This window comes from Chiloscyllium punctatum, chromosome 26 (assembly GCF_047496795.1).
Source record: "Chiloscyllium punctatum isolate Juve2018m chromosome 26, sChiPun1.3, whole genome shotgun sequence".
In the NCBI taxonomy this organism is placed as follows: Eukaryota; Metazoa; Chordata; class Chondrichthyes; order Orectolobiformes; family Hemiscylliidae; genus Chiloscyllium; species Chiloscyllium punctatum.
Genome location: NC_092764.1, coordinates 42,077 through 62,567, shown reverse-complemented (window position 1 = coordinate 62,567; position 20,491 = coordinate 42,077).

Below are 20,491 nucleotides of genomic sequence, written 5' to 3'. Positions count from 1 at the left end.
TAACACATTGTGAGTGACCGTGTGTGACACTGCGACCTTGTTTAACACATTGTGAGAGTCTCTGTGTGACACGGTGATCTTGTTTAACATATTGTGAGAGCCTGTGTGTGACACTGTGATCTTGTTTAACACACTGTCAGTGTCTGTGTGTGACACTGAGATCTTGTTTAACACATTGTGTGTCTGGGTGTGACACTGTGATCATGTTTAACACATTCCGAGTGTCTGGGTGTGACACTGTGACCTTGTTTAACACATTGTGCGTGTCTGTGTGTCACACTGTGATCTTGTTAAACACAATGTGAGTGTCTGTGTGTGACACTGTGATCTTGTGTAACACATTGTGCATGTCTGTGTGTGACACTGTGATCTTCGTTAATACATTGTGAGTGTCGGTGTGTGACACTGTGATCTTGTTTAACACATTGTGAGTGCCTGTGTGTGACACTGTGATCTTGTTTAACACATTGTGCGTGTCTGTGTCTCACACTGTGATCTTGTTAAACACATTGTGAGTGTCTGTGTGTGACATTTTGATCATGTTTAACACATTGTGAGTGCCTGTGTGTGACACAGTGATCTTGTTCAACACATTGTCAATTCCTGTGTGTGACACTGTGACCTTGTTTAACACATTGTGAGTGTCTGTGTGTGACACTGTGATCCTGTTTAACACATTGTGAGTGTTTGTGTGTGACACTGTGACCTTGTTTAACACATTGTGAGTGTCTGTGTGTGACACTGTGATCATGTTTAACACATTGTGAGTGTCTGTGTGTGACACTGTGATCTTGTTCAACACATTGTGTGTGTCTGTGTATGACACCGTGAAGCTGTTTAACACATTGTGAGTGTCTGGGTGTGACACTGTGACCTTGTTTAACACATTGTGAGCGTCTGTGTGTGACACTGTGATCTTGTTTAACACATTGTGAGTGTCTGTGTGTGAAACTGTGATCATGTTTAACACATTGTGAGTGTCTGTGTGTGACACTGTGATCATGTGTAACACATTGTGAGTGTCTGTGTGTGACTCTGTGATCATGTTTAACACATTGTGAGTGTCTGTGTGTGACACTGTGATCTTGTTTAACACATTGTGAGAGCCTGTGTGTGACACGGTGATCTTGTTTAACACATTGTGAGTGTCTGTGTGCGACACTGTGATCATGTTTAACACATTGTCAGTGTCTGCGTGTGACACTGTGACCTTGTTTAACACATTGTGAGTGTCCGTGTGTGAGACTGCGACCTTGTTTAACACATTGTGAGAGTCTGTGTGTGACACTGTGATCACGTTTAACACTTTGTGAGTGTCTGTGTGTGACACTCTGAGTTTGTTTAACACATTCTCGTGTCTGCGTGTGACACTATGATCTTGTTTAACACATTGTGAGTGGCTGTGTGTGACACTGAGATCTTGTTTAACACATTGTGTGTGTCTGGGTGTGACACTGTGATCTTGCTAAATACATTGTGAGTGTCTGTGTGTGACACTGTGATCACGTTTAACACATTGTGCGTGTCTGAGTGTTACACTGTGATCACGTTTAACACATTGTGAGTGCCTGTGTGTGACACTGTGATCATGTTTCACATATTGTGGGTGTCTGTGTGTGACACTGTGATCATGTTTAACACATTGTGAGTGCCTGTGTGTCACACTGTGATCATGTTTCACATAATGTGGGTGTCTGTGTGTGACACTGTGACCTTGTTTAACACATTGTGAGTGTCTGTGTGTGACACTGTGATCATGTTTAACACGTTGTGAGTGCCTGTGTGTGACACTGTGATCTTGTTTCACATATTGTGTGTGTCTGTGTTTGACACTGTGATCATGTTTCACATATTGTGGGTGTTTGTGTATGACACTGTGATCATGTTTAACACATAGTGAGTGCCTGTGTGTGACACTGTGATCTTGTTTAACACATTGTGAGTGCCTGTGTGTGACACTGTGATCTTCTTTAACACGTTGTGAGTGCCTGTCTGTGGCACTGTGATCTTGTTTAACACATTGTCAACGTCTGTGTGTGCCAATGTGATCTTGTTTAACATATTGTCAGTGTCTGTGTGTGACACTGTGATCTTGTTTAACACATTGTGATTGTCTGTGTGTGACACTGTGATCTTGTTTAACACATTGTGAGTGTCTGTGTGTGACACTGTGATCTTGTTTAACACATTGTCAGTGTCTGTGTGTGACACTGTGATCTTGTTTATCACGTTGTCAGTGTCTGCGTGTGACACTGTGCTTTTGTTTAACACATTGTCAGTGTCTGCGTGTGACACTGTGATCTTGTTTAACACATTGTCAGTGTCTGTTTGTGACACTGTGATCTTGTTTAACACATTGTGAGTGCCTGTGTGTGACACTGTGATCTTGTTTAACACATTGTCAGTGTCTGTGTGTGACACTGTGAAGCTGTTTAACACAATGTCAGTGTCTGTGTGTGGCACTGTGATCTTGTTTAACACATTGTGATTGTCTGTGTGTGACACTGTGATCATGTTTAACACATTGTGAGTGTCTGGGTGTGTCACTGTGATCTTGTTTAACACATTATGAGTGCCTGTGTTTGACACTGTGATCTTGTTTTACATATTGTGAGTGTCTGTGTGTGACACTGTGATCACTTTTAACACATTGTGAGTGTCTGTGTGTGACAATGTGATCACGTTTTACACATTGTGAGTGTTTGTGTGTGACACTGTGATCTTGTTTAACGCATTGTGAGTGCCTGAGTGTGACACTGTGATCTTGTTGAACACATTGTGAGTGCCTGTGTGTGACACTGTGATCTTGTTTAACACATTGTGAGTGCCTGTGTGACACGGTGAACTTGCTTAAAACATTGTGTGTGTCTGTGTGACACTGTGATCTTGTTTAACGCATTGTGAGTGCCTGAGTGTGACACTGTGATCATGTTTAACACATTGTCAGTGTCTGTGTGTGGCACTGTGATCTTGTTTAACACATTGTCAGTGTCTGTGTGTGACACTGTGATCTTGTTTAACACATTGTGTGTGTCTGTGTGTGACACTGTGATCCTGTTTAACACATTGTCAGTGTCTGCGTGTGACACTGAGATCTTGTTTAACACATTGTCAGTGTGTGTGTGTGACACTGCGACCTTGTTTAACACATTGTGAGAGTCTCTGTGTGACACTGTGATCTTGTTTAACACATTGTGAGAGCCTGTGTGTGACACTGTGATCTTGTTTAACACATTGTGAGTGTCTGTGTGTGACACTGAGATCTTGTTTAACACATTGTGTGTCTGGGTGTGACACTGTGATCTTGAACAACACATTGTGAGTGTCTGTGTGTGACACTGTGATCTTGTATAACACATTGTGAGTGTCTGTGTGTGACACTGTGATCTTGTACAACACATTGTGAGTGTCTGTGTGTGACACTGTGATCTTCTTTAATACATTGTGAGTGTCGGTGTGTGACACTGTGATCTTGTTTAACACATTGTGAGTGCCTGTGTGTGACACTGTGATCTTGTTTAACACATTGTGAGTGCCTGTGTGTCACACTGTGATCTTGTTAAACACATTGTGAGTGTCTGTGTGTGACATTTTGATCATGTTTAACACATTGTGAGTGCCTGTGTGTGACATTGTAATCTTGTTTAACACATTGTGAGTGCCTGTATGTGACACTGTGATCTTGTTTAACACATTGTGAGTGTCTGTGTGTGACACTGTGATCCTGTTTAACACATTGTGAGTGCCTGTTTGTGACACTGTGATCTTGTTTAACACATTGTGAGTGTCTGTGTGTGACACTCTGATCTTGTTTAACACATTGTGAGTGTCTGTGTGTGACACTGTGATCTTGGTTAACACATTGTGAGTGTCTGTGTGTGACACTGTGATCTTGTTTAACACATTGTGAGTGTCTGTGTGTGACACTGTGATCTTGGTTAACACGTTGTTAGTGTCTGTGTGTGACACTGTGATCCTGGTAAAAACATTGTGAGTGTCTGTGTGTGACACTGTGATCACGTTTAACACATTGTGAGTGTCTGTGTGTGACAATGTGATCACGTTTAACACATTGTGAGTGTTTGTGTGTGACACTGTGATCTTGTTTAACACATTGTCAGAGTCTGTGTGTGACACTGTGAGCTTGTTTAACACATTGTGAGTGACCGTGTGTGACACTGCGACCTTGTTTAACACATTGTGAGAGTCTCTGTGTGACACGGTGATCTTGTTTAACATATTGTGAGAGCCTGTGTGTGACACTGTGATCTTGTTTAACACACTGTCAGTGTCTGTGTGTGACACTGAGATCTTGTTTAACACATTGTGTGTCTGGGTGTGACACTGTGATCATGTTTAACACATTCCGAGTGTCTGGGTGTGACACTGTGACCTTGTTTAACACATTGTGCGTGTCTGTGTGTCACACTGTGATCTTGTTAAACACAATGTGAGTGTCTGTGTGTGACACTGTGATCTTGTGTAACACATTGTGCATGTCTGTGTGTGACACTGTGATCTTCGTTAATACATTGTGAGTGTCTGTGTGTGACACTGTGATCTTCGTTAATACATTGTGAGTGTCGGTGTGTGACACTGTGATCTTGTTTAACACATTGTGAGTGCCTGTGTGTGACACTGTGATCTTGTTTAACACATTGTGCGTGTCTGTGTCTCACACTGTGATCTTGTTAAACACATTGTGAGTGTCTGTGTGTGACATTTTGATCATGTTTAACACATTGTGAGTGCCTGTGTGTGACACAGTGATCTTGTTCAACACATTGTCAATTCCTGTGTGTGACACTGTGACCTTGTTTAACACATTGTGAGTGTCTGTGTGTGACACTGTGATCCTGTTTAACACATTGTGAGTGTTTGTGTGTGACACTGTGACCTTGTTTAACACATTGTGAGTGTCTGTGTGTGACACTGTGATCATGTTTAACACATTGTGAGTGTCTGTGTGTGACACTGTGATCTTGTTCAACACATTGTGTGTGTCTGTGTATGACACCGTGAAGCTGTTTAACACATTGTGAGTGTCTGGGTGTGACACTGTGACCTTGTTTAACACATTGTGAGCGTCTGTGTGTGACACTGTGATCTTGTTTAACACATTGTGAGTGTCTGTGTGTGAAACTGTGATCATGTTTAACACATTGTGAGTGTCTGTGTGTGACACTGTGATCATGTGTAACACATTGTGAGTGTCTGTGTGTGACTCTGTGATCATGTTTAACACATTGTGAGTGTCTGTGTGTGACACTGTGATCTTGTTTAACACATTGTGAGAGCCTGTGTGTGACACTGTGATCTTGTTTAACACATTGTGAGTGTCTGTGTGTGACACTGTGACCTTGTTTAACACATTGTGAGTGTCCGTGTGTGACACTGCGACCTTGTTTAACACATTGTGCGAGTCTGTGTGTGACACTGTGATCACGTTTAACACTTTGTGAGTGTCTGTGTGTGACACTCTGAGTTTGTTTAACACATTCTCAGTGTCTGCGTGTGACACTGTGATCTTGTTTAACACATTGTGAGTGGCTGTGTGTGATACTGTGATCACGTTTAACACATTGTGCGTGTCTGAGTGTTACACTGTGATCACGTTTAACACATTGTGAGTGCCTGTGTGTGACACTGTGATCATGTTTCACATATTGTGGGTGTCTGTGTGTGACACTGTGATCATGTTTAACACATTGTGAGTGCCTGTGTGTCACACTGTGATCATGTTTCACATAATGTGGGTGTCTGTGTGTGACACTGTGACCTTGTTTAACACATTGTGGGTGTCTGTGTGACACTGTGATCATGATTAACACATTGTGAGTGCCTGTGTGTGACACTGTGATCTTGTTTCACATATTGTGAGTGTCTGTGTGTGACACTGTGATCTTGTTTAACACATTGTGTGTGTCTGTGTGTGACACTGTGATCATGTTTCACATATTGTGGGTGTTTGTGTATGACACTGTGATCATGTTTAACACATTGTGAGTGCCTGTGTGTGACACTGTGATCTTGTTAAACACATTGTGAGTGCCTGTGAGTGACACTGTGATCTTCTTTAACACGTTGTGAGTGCCTGTCTGTGGCACTGTGATCTTGTTTAACATATTGTCAGCGTCTGTGTGTGCCACTGTGATCTTGTTTAACATATTGTCAGTGTCTGTGTGTGACACTGTGATCTTGTTTAACACATTGTGATTGTCTGTGTGTGACACTGTGATCTTGTTTAACACATTGTGAGTGTCTGTGTGTGACACTGTGATCTTGTTTAACACATTGTGAGTGTCTGTGTGTGACACTGTGAAGCTGTTTAACACAATGTCAGTGTTGTGTGTGACACTGTGATCATGTTTAACACATTGTGAGTGTCTGGGTGTGTCACTGTGATCTTGTTTAACACATTATGAGTGCCTGTGTTTGACACTGTGATCTTGTTTTACATATTGTGAGTGTCTGTGTGTGACACTGTGATCACTTTTAACACATTGTGAGTGTCTGTGTGTGACAATGTGATCACGTTTAACACATTGTGAGTGTTTGTGTGTGACACTGTGATCTTGTTTAACGCATTGTGAGTGCCTGAGTGTGACACTGTGATCTTGTTGAACACATTGTGAGTGCCTGTGTGTGACACTGTGATCTTGTTTAACACATTGTGAGTGCCTGTGTGACACGGTGAACTTGTTTAAATCATTGTGTGTGTCTGTGTGACACTGTGATCTTGTTTAACGCATTGTGAGTGCCTGAGTGTGACACTGTGATCATGTTTAACACATTGTCAGTGTCTGTGTGTGACACTGTGATCTTGTTTAACACATTGTGTGTGTCTGTGTGTGACACTGTGATCTTGTTTAACACATTGTCAGTGTCTGTGTGTGACACTGTGATCTTGTTTAACACATTGTGTGTGTCTGTGTGTGACACTGTGATCCTGTTTAACACATTGTCAGTGTCTGCGTGTGACACTGAGATCTTGTTTAACACATTGTCAGTGTGTGTGTGTGACACTGCGACCTTGTTTAACACATTGTGAGAGTCTCTGTGTGACACTGTGATCTTGTTTAACACATTGTGAGAGCCTGTGTGTGACACTGTGATCTTGTTTAACACATTGTCAGTGTCTGTGTGTGACACTGAGATCTTGTTTAACACATTGTGTGTCTGGGTGTGACACTGTGATCTTGTTTAACACATTGTCAGTGTCTGTGTGTGACACTGTGATCTTGTTTAACACATTGTGTGTGTCTGTGTGTGACACTGTGATCCTGTTTAACACATTGTCAGTGTCTGCGTGTGACACTGAGATCTTGTTTAACACATTGTCAGTGTGTGTGTGTGACACTGCGACCTTGTTTAACACATTGTGAGAGTCTCTGTGTGACACTGTGATCTTGTTTAACACATTGTGAGAGCCTGTGTGTGACACTGTGATCTTGTTTAACACATTGTCAGTGTCTGTGTGTGACACTGAGATCTTGTTTAACACATTGTGTGTCTGGGTGTGACACTGTGATCTTGTACAACACATTGTGAGTGTCTGTGTGTGACACTGTGATCTTGTACAACACATTGTGAGTGCCTGTGTGTGACACTGTGATCTTGTACAACACATTGTGAGTGCCTGTGTGTGACACTGTGATCTTGTTTAACACATTGTGAGTGTCTGTTTGTGACATTTAGATTTTGTTTAACACATTGTGAGTGTCTGTGTGTGACACTGTGATCTTGTTTAACACATTGTGAGAGTCGGTGCGTGACACGGTGATCACGTTTAACACATTTTGAGTGTCAGTGTGTGACACTGTAATCTTGTTTAACACATTGTGAGTGTCTGTGTGTGACACTGTGATCTTGTTTAACACATTGTGAGAGTCGGTGCGTGACACGGTGATCACGTTTAACACATTTTGAGTATCAGTGTGTGACACTGTAATCTTGTTTAAACATTGTGAGTGTCTGTCTGTGAAACTGTTATCTTGTTTAACACATTGTGAGTGTCTGTTTGTGACACTGTGCTCTTGTTTAACACATTGTGAGTGCCTGTTTGTGACTCTGTGATCTTGTTTAACACATTGTGAGTGTCTGTGAAACTGTGATCTTGTTTAACACATTGTGAGTGTCTGTGTGTGACACTGTGATCACGTTTAACACATTGTGAGTGTCTGTGTGTGACACTGTGATCTTGTTTAACACATTGTGAGTGTCTGTGTGTGACACTGTGATCTTGTTTAACACATTGTGAGTGTCTGTGTGTGACTTTTTGATTTTGTTTAACACATTGTGAGTGTCTGTGTGTGACACTGTGATCTTGTTTAACACATTGTGAGTGTCTGTGTGTGACACTGTGATCTTGTTTAACACATTGTGAGTGTCTGTGTGTGACACTGTTATCTTGTTTATTTCATTGTGAGTGTCTGTGTGTGACATTTAGATTTTGTTTAACACATTGTGAGTGTCTGTGTGTGACACTGCGATCTTGTTTAACACATTGTGAGTGTCTGTGTGTGACAATGTGATTTTGTTTAACACATTGTGAGTGTCTGTGTGTGACATTTAGATTTTGTTTAACACATTGTGAGTGGCTGTGTGTGACACTGTGATGTTGTTTAACACATTGTGAGTGTCTGTGTGTGACAATGTGATTTTGTTTAACACATTGTGAGTGCCTGTGTGTGAAACTGTGATCTTGTTTAACACATTGTGAGTGTCTGTGTGTGACACTGTGATCTTGTTTAACACATTGTGAGTGTCTGTGTGTGACTTTGTGATTTTGTTCAACACATTGTGAGTGTCTTTGTTTGACACTGTGATCTTGTTTAACACATTGTGAGTGTCTGTGTGTGACACTGTGATCTTATTTAACATATTGTGAGTGTCTGTGTGTGACACTGTGATCTTGTTTAACACATTGTGAGTGTCTGTGTGTGACACTGCGATCTTGTTTAACACATTGTGAGTGTCTGTGTGTGACACTGTGATCTTGTTTAACACATTGTGAGTGTCTGTGTGTGACACTGTGATCTTGTTTAACACATTGTGAGTGTCTGTGTGTGACATTTAGATTTTGTTTAACACATTGTGAGTGTCTGTGTGTGACACTGCGATCTTGTTTAACACATTGTGAGTGTATGTGTGTGACACTGTGATCTTGTTTAACACATTGTGAGTGTCTGTGTGTGACACTGTGATCTTGTTTAACACTTTGTGAGGGTCTGTGTGTGACATTGTGATTTTGTTTAACACATTGTGAGTGCCTGTGTGTGACACTGTGATCTTGTTTAACACATTGTGACTGTCTGTGTGTGACACTGTGATCTTGTTTAACACATTGTGAGTGCCTGTGTGTGACACTGTGATAACGTTTAACACATTGTGAGTGTCTGTGTGTGACAATGTCATTTTGTTTAACACATTGTGTGTGTCTGTGTGTGACACTGTGATCACGTTTAACACATTGTGAGTGTCTGTGTGTGACAATGTCATTTTGTTTAACACATTGTGAGTGTCTGTGTGTGACAATGTGATTTTGATTCACACATTGTGAGTTTCTGTGTGTGACACTGTGATCATGTTTAACACATTGTGAGTGTCTGTGTGTGACGCTGTGATCACGTTTAACACATTGTTAGTGTCTGTGTGTGACACTGTGATCATGTTTAACACGTTGTGAGTGCCTGTTTGTGACACTGTGATCTTGTTTAACAGATTGTGAGTGTCTGTGAAACTGTGATCTTGCTTAACACATTGTGAGTGTCTGTGTGTGACACTGTGATCACGTTTAACACTTTGTGAGTGTCTGTGTGTGACACTGTGATCTTGTTTAACACATTGTGAGTGTCTGTGTGTGATATTGTGAATTTCATTCACACATTGTGAGTGTCTGTGTGTGACACTGTGATCTTGTTTAACACATTGTGAGTGTCTGTGTGTGACATTTAGATTTTGTATAACACTTTGTGAGGGTCTGTGTGTGACATTGTGATTTTGTTGAGCACATTGTGAGTGCCTGTGTGTGACACTGTGATCTTGTTTAACACATTGTGACTGTCTGTGTGTGACACTGTGATCTTGTTTAACACATTGTGAGTGCCTGTGTGTGACACTGTGATCTTGTTTAACACATTGTGAGTGTCTGTTTGTGACATTTAGATTTTGTTTAACACATTGTGAGTGTCTGTGTGTGACACTGTGATCTTGTTTAACACATTGTGAGAGTCGGTGCGTGACACGGTGATCACGTTTAACACATTTTGAGTGTCAGTGTGTGACACTGTAATCTTGTTTAACACATTGTGAGTGTCTGTGTGTGACACTGTGATCTTGTTTAACACATTGTGAGAGTCGGTGCGTGACACGGTGATCACGTTTAACACATTTTGAGTATCAGTGTGTGACACTGTAATCTTGTTTAAACATTGTGAGTGTCTGTCTGTGAAACTGTGATCTTGTTTAACACATTGTGAGTGTCTGTTTGTGACACTGTGATCTTGTTTAACACATTGTGAGTGCCTGTTTGTGACTCTGTGATCTTGTTTAACACATTGTGAGTGTCTGTGAAACTGTGATCTTGTTTAACACATTGTGAGTGTCTGTGTGTGACACTGTGATCACGTTTAACACATTGTGAGTGTCTGTGTGTGACACTGTGATCTTGTTTAACACATTGTGAGTGTCTGTGTGTGACACTGTGATCTTGTTTAACACATTGTGAGTGTCTGTGTGTGACTTTTTGATTTTGTTTAACACATTGTGAGTGTCTGTGTGTGACACTGTGATCTTGTTTAACACATTGTGAGTGTCTGTGTGTGACACTGTGATCTTGTTTAACACATTGTGAGTGTCTGTGTGTGACACTGTGATCTTGTTTATTTCATTGTGAGTGTCTGTGTGTGACATTTAGATTTTGTTTAACACATTGTGAGTGTCTGTGTGTGACACTGCGATCTTGTTTAACACATTGTGAGTGTCTGTGTGTGACAATGTGATTTTGTTTAACACATTGTGAGTGTCTGTGTGTGACATTTAGATTTTGTTTAACACATTGTGAGTGGCTGTGTGTGACACTGTGATCTTGTTTAACACATTGTGAGTGTCTGTGTGTGACAATGTGATTTTGTTTAACACATTGTGAGTGCCTGTGTGTGAAACTGTGATCTTGTTTAACACATTGTGAGTGTCTGTGTGTGACACTGTGATCTTGTTTAACACATTGTGAGTGTCTGTGTGTGACTTTGTGATTTTGTTCAACACATTGTGAGTGTCTTTGTTTGACACTGTGATCTTGTTTAACACATTGTGAGTGTCTGTGTGTGACACTGTGATCTTATTTAACATATTGTGAGTGTCTGTGTGTGACATTTAGATTTTGTTTAACACATTGTGAGTGTCTGTGTGTGACACTGCGATCTTGTTTAACACATTGTGAGTGTCTGTGTGTGACACTGTGATCTTGTTTAACACATTGTGAGTGTCTGTGTGTGACACTGTGATCTTGTTTAACACATTGTGAGTGTCTGTGTGTGACATTTAGATTTTGTTTAACACATTGTGAGTGTCTGTGTGTGACACTGCGATCTTGTTTAACACATTGTGAGTGTATGTGTGTGACACTGTGATCTTGTTTAACACATTGTGAGTGTCTGTGTGTGACACTGTGATCTTGTTTAACACTTTGTGAGGGTCTGTGTGTGACATTGTGATTTTGTTGAGCACATTGTGAGTGTCTGTGTGTAACACTGTGATCTTGTTTAACACATTGTGACTGTCTGTGTGTGACACTGTGATCTTGTTTAACACATTGTGAGTGCCTGTGTGTGACACTGTGATCTTGTTTAACACATTGTGAGTGTCTGTTGGTGACATTTAGATTTTGTTTAACACATTGTGAGTGTCTGTGTGTGACACTATGATCTTGTTTAACACATTGTGAGAGTCGGTGCGTGACACGGCGATCACGTTTAACACATTTTGAGTATCAGTGTGTGACACTGTAATCTTGTTTAACACATTGTGAGTGTCTGTGTGTGACACTGCGATCTTGTTTAACACATTGTGAGTGTCTGTGTGTGACAATGTGATTTTGTTTAATACATTGTGAATGTCTGTGTGTGACACTGTGATTTTGTTTAACACATTGTGAGTGCCTGTGTGTGAAACTGTGATCTTGTTTAACACATTGTGAGTGTCTGTGTGTGACACTGTGATCTTGTTTAACACATTGTGAGTGTCTGTGTGTGACTTTGTGATTTTGTTCAACACATTGTGAGTGTCTTTGTTTGACACTGTGATCTTATTTAACACATTGTGAGTGTCTGTGTGTGACATTTAGATTTTGTTTAACACATTGTGAGTGTCTGTGTGTGACACTGCGATCTTGTTTAACACATTGTGAGTGTATGTGTGTGACACTGTGATCTTGTTTAACACATTGTGAGTGTCTGTGTGTGACACTGTGATCTTGTTTGACACTTTGTGAGGGTCTGTGTGTGACATTGTGATTTTGTTGAGCACATTGTGAGTGTCTGTGTGTAACACTGTGATCTTGTTTAACACATTGTGAGTGTCTGTGTGTGACACTGCGATCTTGTTTAACACATTGTGAGTGTCTGTGTGTGACACTGTGATCTTGTTTAACACATTGTGAGTGTCTGTGTGTGACACTGTGATCTTGTTTAACACATTGTGAGTGTCTGTGTGTGACATTTAGATTTTGTTTAACACATTGTGAGTGTCTGTGTGTGACACTGCGATCTTGTTTAACACATTGTGAGTGTATGTGTGTGACACTGTGATCTTGTTTAACACATTGTGAGTGTCTGTGTGTGACACTGTGATCTTGTTTAACACTTTGTGAGGGTCTGTGTGTGACATTGTGATTTTGTTGAGCACATTGTGAGTGTCTGTGTGTAACACTGTGATCTTGTTTAACACATTGTGACTGTCTGTGTGTGACACTGTGATCTTGTTTAACACATTGTGAGTGCCTGTGTGTGACACTGTGATCTTGTTTAACACATTGTGAGTGTCTGTTGGTGACATTTAGATTTTGTTTAACACATTGTGAGTGTCTGTGTGTGACACTATGATCTTGTTTAACACATTGTGAGAGTCGGTGCGTGACACGGCGATCACGTTTAACACATTTTGAGTATCAGTGTGTGACACTGTAATCTTGTTTAACACATTGTGAGTGTCTGTGTGTGACACTGCGATCTTGTTTAACACATTGTGAGTGTCTGTGTGTGACAATGTGATTTTGTTTAACACATTGTGAATGTCTGTGTGTGACACTGTGATTTTGTTTAACACATTGTGAGTGCCTGTGTGTGACACTGTGATCTTGTTTAACACATTGTGACTGTCTGTGTGTGACACTGTGATCTTGTTTAACACATTGTGAGTGCCTGTGTGTAACACTGTGATCTTGTTTAACACATTGTGAGTGTCTGTTTGTGACATTTAGATTTTGTTTAACACATTGTGAGTGTCTGTGTGTGACACTGTGATCTTGTTTAACACATTGTGAGAGTCGGTGCGTGACACGGTGATCACGTTTAACACATTTTGAGTGTCAGTGTGTGACACTGTAATCTTGTTTAACACATTGTGAGTGTCTGTGTGTGACACTGTGATCTTGTTTAACACATTGTGAGAGTCGGTGCGTGACACGGTGATCACGTTTAACACATTTTGAGTATCAGTGTGTGACACTGTAATCTTGTTTAAACATTGTGAGTGTCTGTCTGTGAAACTGTGATCTTGTTTAACACATTGTGAGTGTCTGTTTGTGACACTGTGATCTTGTTTAACACATTGTGAGTGCCTGTTTGTGACTCTGTGATATTGTTTAACACATTGTGAGTGTCTGTGAAACTGTGATCTTGTTTAACACATTGTGAGTGTCTGTGTGTGACACTGTGATCACGTTTAACACATTGTGAGTGTCTGTGTGTGACACTGTGATCTTGTTTAACACATTGTGAGTGTCTGTGTGTGACACTGTGATCTTGTTTAACACATTGTGAGTGTCTGTGTGTGACTTTTTGATTTTGTTTAACACATTGTGAGTGTCTGTGTGTGACACTGTGATCTTGTTTAACACATTGTGAGTGTCTGTGTGTGACACTGTGATCTTGTTTAACACATTGTGAGTGTCTGTGTGTGACACTGTTATCTTGTTTATTTCATTGTGAGTGTCTGTGTGTGACATTTAGATTTTGTTTAACACATTGTGAGTGTCTGTGTGTGACACTGCGATCTTGTTTAACACATTGTGAGTGTCTGTGTGTGACAATGTGATTTTGTTTAACACATTGTGAGTGTCTGTGTGTGACATTTAGATTTTGTTTAACACATTGTGAGTGGCTGTGTGTGACACTGTGATCTTGTTTAACACATTGTGAGTGTCTGTGTGTGACAATGTGATTTTGTTTAACACATTGTGAGTGCCTGTGTGTGAAACTGTGATCTTGTTTAACACATTGTGAGTGTCTGTGTGTGACACTGTGATCTTGTTTAACACATTGTGAGTGTCTGTGTGTGACTTTGTGATTTTGTTCAACACATTGTGAGTGTCTTTGTTTGACACTGTGATCTTGTTTAACACATTGTGAGTGTCTGTGTGTGACACTGTGATCTTATTTAACATATTGTGAGTGTCTGTGTGTGACATTTAGATTTTGTTTAACACATTGTGAGTGTCTGTGTGTGACACTGCGATCTTGTTTAACACATTGTGAGTGTCTGTGTGTGACACTGTGATCTTGTTTAACACATTGTGAGTGTCTGTGTGTGACACTGTGATCTTGTTTAACACATTGTGAGTGTCTGTGTGTGACATTTAGATTTTGTTTAACACATTGTGAGTGTCTGTGTGTGACACTGCGATCTTGTTTAACACATTGTGAGTGTATGTGTGTGACACTGTGATCTTGTTTAACACATTGTGAGTGTCTGTGTGTGACACTGTGATCTTGTTTAACACTTTGTGAGGGTCTGTGTGTGACATTGTGATTTTGTTTAACACATTGTGAGTGCCTGTGTGTGACACTGTGATCTTGTTTAACACATTGTGACTGTCTGTGTGTGACACTGTGATCTTGTTTAACACATTGTGAGTGCCTGTGTGTGACACTGTGATAACGTTTAACACATTGTGAGTGTCTGTGTGTGACAATGTCATTTTGTTTAACACATTGTGTGTGTCTGTGTGTGACACTGTGATCACGTTTAACACATTGTGAGTGTCTGTGTGTGACAATGTCATTTTGTTTAACACATTGTGAGTGTCTGTGTGTGACAATGTGATTTTGATTCACACATTGTGAGTTTCTGTGTGTGACACTGTGATCATGTTTAACACATTGTGAGTGTCTGTGTGTGACGCTGTGATCACGTTTAACACATTGTTAGTGTCTGTGTGTGACACTGTGATCATGTTTAACACGTTGTGAGTGCCTGTTTGTGACACTGTGATCTTGTTTAACAGATTGTGAGTGTCTGTGAAACTGTGATCTTGTTTAACACATTGTGAGTGTCTGTGTGTGACACTGTGATCACGTTTAACACTTTGTGAGTGTCTGTGTGTGACACTGTGATCTTGTTTAACACATTGTGAGTGTCTGTGTGTGATATTGTGAATTTCATTCACACATTGTGAGTGTCTGTGTGTGACACTGTGATCTTGTTTAACACATTGTGAGTGTCTGTGTGTGACATTTAGATTTTGTATAACACTTTGTGAGGGTCTGTGTGTGACATTGTGATTTTGTTGAGCACATTGTGAGTGCCTGTGTGTGACACTGTGATCTTGTTTAACACATTGTGACTGTCTGTGTGTGACACTGTGATCTTGTTTAACACATTGTGAGTGCCTGTGTGTGACACTGTGATCTTGTTTAACACATTGTGAGTGTCTGTTTGTGACATTTAGATTTTGTTTAACACATTGTGAGTGTCTGTGTGTGACACTGTGATCTTGTTTAACACATTGTGAGAGTCGGTGCGTGACACGGTGATCACGTTTAACACATTTTGAGTGTCAGTGTGTGACACTGTAATCTTGTTTAACACATTGTGAGTGTCTGTGTGTGACACTGTGATCTTGTTTAACACATTGTGAGAGTCGGTGCGTGACACGGTGATCACGTTTAACACATTTTGAGTATTAGTGTGTGACACTGTAATCTTGTTTAAACATTGTGAGTGTCTGTCTGTGAAACTGTGATCTTGTTTAACACATTGTGAGTGTCTGTTTGTGACACTGTGATCTTGTTTAACACATTGTGAGTGCCTGTTTGTGACTCTGTGATCTTGTTTAACACATTGTGAGTGTCTGTGAAACTGTGATCTTGTTTAACACATTGTGAGTGTCTGTGTGTGACACTGTGATCACGTTTAACACATTGTGAGTGTCTGTGTGTGACACTGTGATCTTGTTTAACACATTGTGAGTGTCTGTGTGTGACACTGTGATCTTGTTTAACACATTGTGAGTGTCTGTGTGTGACTTTTTGATTTTGTTTAACACATTGTGAGTGTCTGTGTGTGACACTGTGATCTTGTTTAACACATTGTGAGTGTCTGTGTGTGACACTGTGATCTTGTTTAACACATTGTGAGTGTCTGTGTGTGACACTGTGATCTTGTTTATTTCATTGTGAGTGTCTGTGTGTGACATTTAGATTTTGTTTAACACATTGTGAGTGTCTGTGTGTGACACTGCGATCTTGTTTAACACATTGTGAGTGTCTGTGTGTGACAATGTGATTTTGTTTAACACATTGTGAGTGTCTGTGTGTGACATTTAGATTTTGTTTAACACATTGTGAGTGTCTGTGTGTGACACTGTGATCTTGTTGAACACATTGTGAGTGCCTGTGTGTGAAACTGTGATCTTGTTTAACACATTGTGAGTGTCCGTGTGTGACACTGTGATCTTGTTTAACACATTGTGAGTGTCTGTGTGTGACTTTGTGATTTTGTTCAACACATTGTGAGTGTCTTTGTTTGACACTGTGATCTTGTTTAACACATTGTGAGTGTCTGTGTGTGACACTGTGATCTTATTTAACATATTGTGAGTGTCTGTGTGTGACATTTAGATTTTGTTTAACACATTGTGAGTGTCTGTGTGTGACACTGCGATCTTGTTTAACACATTGTGAGTGTCTGTGTGTGACACTGTGATCTTGTTTAACACATTGTGAGTGTCTGTGTGTGACACTGTGATCTTGTTTAACACATTGTGAGTGTCTGTGTGTGACATTTAGATTTTGTTTAACACATTGTGAGTGTCTGTGTGTGACACTGCGATCTTGTTTAACACATTGTGAGTGTATGTGTGTGACACTGTGATCTTGTTTAACACATTGTGAGTGTCTGTGTGTGACACTGTGATCTTGTTTAACACTTTGTGAGGGTCTGTGTGTGACATTGTGATTTTGTTGAGCACATTGTGAGTGTCTGTGTGTAACACTGTGATCTTGTTTAACACATTGTGACTGTCTGTGTGTGACACTGTGATCTTGTTTAACACATTGTGAGTGCCTGTGTGTGACACTGTGATCTTGTTTAACACATTGTGAGTGTCTGTTGGTGACATTTAGATTTTGTTTAACACATTGTGAGTGTCTGTGTGTGACACTGTGATCTTGTTTAACACATTGTGAGAGTCGGTGCGTGACACGGTGATCACGTTTAACACATTTTGAGTGTCAGTGTGTGACACTGTAATCTTGTTTAACACATTGTGAGTGTCTGTGTGTGACACTGTGATCTTGTTTAACACATTGTGAGAGTCGGTGCGTGACACGGTGATCACGTTTAACACATTTTGAGTATTAGTGTGTGACACTGTAATCTTGTTTAAACATTGTGAGTGTCTGTCTGTGAAACTGTGATCTTGTTTAACACATTGTGAGTGTCTGTTTGTGACACTGTGATCTTGTTTAACACATTGTGAGTGCCTGTTTGTGACTCTGTGATCTTGTTTAACACATTGTGAGTGTCTGTGAAACTGTGATCTTGTTTAACACATTGTGAGTGTCTGTGTGTGACACTGTGATCACGTTTAACACATTGTGAGTGTCTGTGTGTGACACTGTGATCTTGTTTAACACATTGTGAGTGTCTGTGTGTGACACTGTGATCTTGTTTAACACATTGTGAGTGTCTGTGTGTGACTTTTTGATTTTGTTTAACACATTGTGAGTGTCTGTGTGTGACACTGTGATCTTGTTTAACACATTGTGAGTGTCTGTGTGTGACACTGTGATCTTGTTTAACACATTGTGAGTGTCTGTGTGTGACACTGTGATCTTGTTTATTTCATTGTGAGTGTCTGTGTGTGACATTTAGATTTTGTTTAACACATTGTGAGTGTCTGTGTGTGACACTGCGATCTTGTTTAACACATTGTGAGTGTCTGTGTGTGACAATGTGATTTTGTTTAACACATTGTGAGTGTCTGTGTGTGACATTTAGATTTTGTTTAAGACATTGTGAGTGTCTGTGTGTGACACTGTGATCTTGTTGAACACATTGTGAGTGCCTGTGTGTGAAACTGTGATCTTGTTTAACACATTGTGAGTGTCCGTGTGTGACACTGTGATCTTGTTTAACACATTGTGAGTGTCTGTGTGTGACTTTGTGATTTTGTTCAACACATTGTGAGTGTCTTTGTTTGACACTGTGATCTTGTTTAACACATTGTGAGTGTCTGTGTGTGACACTGTGATCTTATTTAACATATTGTGAGTGTCTGTGTGTGACATTTAGATTTTGTTTAACACATTGTGAGTGTCTGTGTGTGACACTGCGATCTTGTTTAACACATTGTGAGTGTCTGTGTGTGACACTGTGATCTTGTTTAACACATTGTGAGTGTCTGTGTGTGACACTGTGATCTTGTTTAACACATTGTGAGTGTCTGTGTGTGACATTTAGATTTTGTTTAACACATTGTGAGTGTCTGTGTGTGACACTGCGATCTTGTTTAACACATTGTGAGTGTATGTGTGTGACACTGTGATCTTGTTTAACACATTGTGAGTGTCTGTGTGTGACACTGTGATCTTGTTTAACACTTTGTGAGGGTCTGTGTGTGACATTGTGATTTTGTTGAGCACATTGTGAGTGTCTGTGTGTAACACTGTGATCTTGTTTAACACATTGTGACTGTCTGTGTGTGACACTGTGATCTTGTTTAACACATTGTGAGTGCCTGTGTGTGACACTGTGATCTTGTTTAACACATTGTGAGTGTCTGTTGGTGACATTTAGATTTTGTTTAACACATTGTGAGTGTCTGTGTGTGACACTATGATCTTGTTTAACACATTGTGAGAGTCGGTGCGTGACACGGCGATCACGTTTAACACATTTTGAGTATCAGTGTGTGACACTGTAATCTTGTTTAACACATTGTGAGTGTCTGTGTGTGACACTGCGATCTTGTTTAACACATTGTGAGTGTCTGTGTGTGACAATGTGATTTTGTTTAACACATTGTGAATGTCTGTGTGTGACACTGTGATTTTGTTTAACACATTGTGAGTGCCTGTGTGTGAAACTGTGATCTTGTTTAACACATTGTGAGTGTCTGTGTGTGACACTGTGATCTTGTTTAACACATTGTGAGTGTCTGTGTGTGACTTTGTGATTTTGTTCAACACATTGTGAGTGTCTTTGTTTGACACTGTGATCTTATTTAACACATTGTGAGTGTCTGTGTGTTACATTTAGATTTTGTTTAACACATTGTGAGTGTCTGTGTGTGACACTGCGATCTTGTTTAACACATTGTGAGTGTCTGTGTGTGACACTGTGATCTTGTTTAACACATTGTGAGTGTCTGTGTGTGACACTGTGATCTTGTTTAACACATTGTGAGTGTCTGTGTGTGACATTTAGATTTTGTTTAACACATTGTGAGTGTCTGTGTGTGACACTGCGATCTTGTTTAACACATTGTGAGTGTATGTGTGTGACACTGTGATCTTGTTTAACACTTTGTGAGGGTCTGTGTGTGACATTGTGATTTTGTTTAACACATTGTGAGTGCCTGTGTGTGACACTGTGATCTTGTTTAACACATTGTGACTGTCTGTGTGTGACACTGTGATCTTGTTTCACACATTGTGAGTGCCTGTGTGTGACAATGTGATTTTGTTTAACACATTGTGAGTGTCTGTGTGTGACATTTAGATTTTGTTTAACACATTGTGAGTGTCTGTGTGTGACACTGCGATCTTGTTTACCACATTGTGAGTGTCTGTGTGTGACAATGTGATTTTGTTTAACACATTGTGAGTGTCTGTGTGTGACATTTAGATTTTGTTTAACACATTGTGAGTGGCTGTGTGTGACACTGTGATCTTGTTTAACACATTGTCAGTGTCTGTGTGTGACAATGTGATTTTGTTTAACACATTGTGAGTGCCTGTGTGTGAAACTGTGATCTTGTTTAACACAT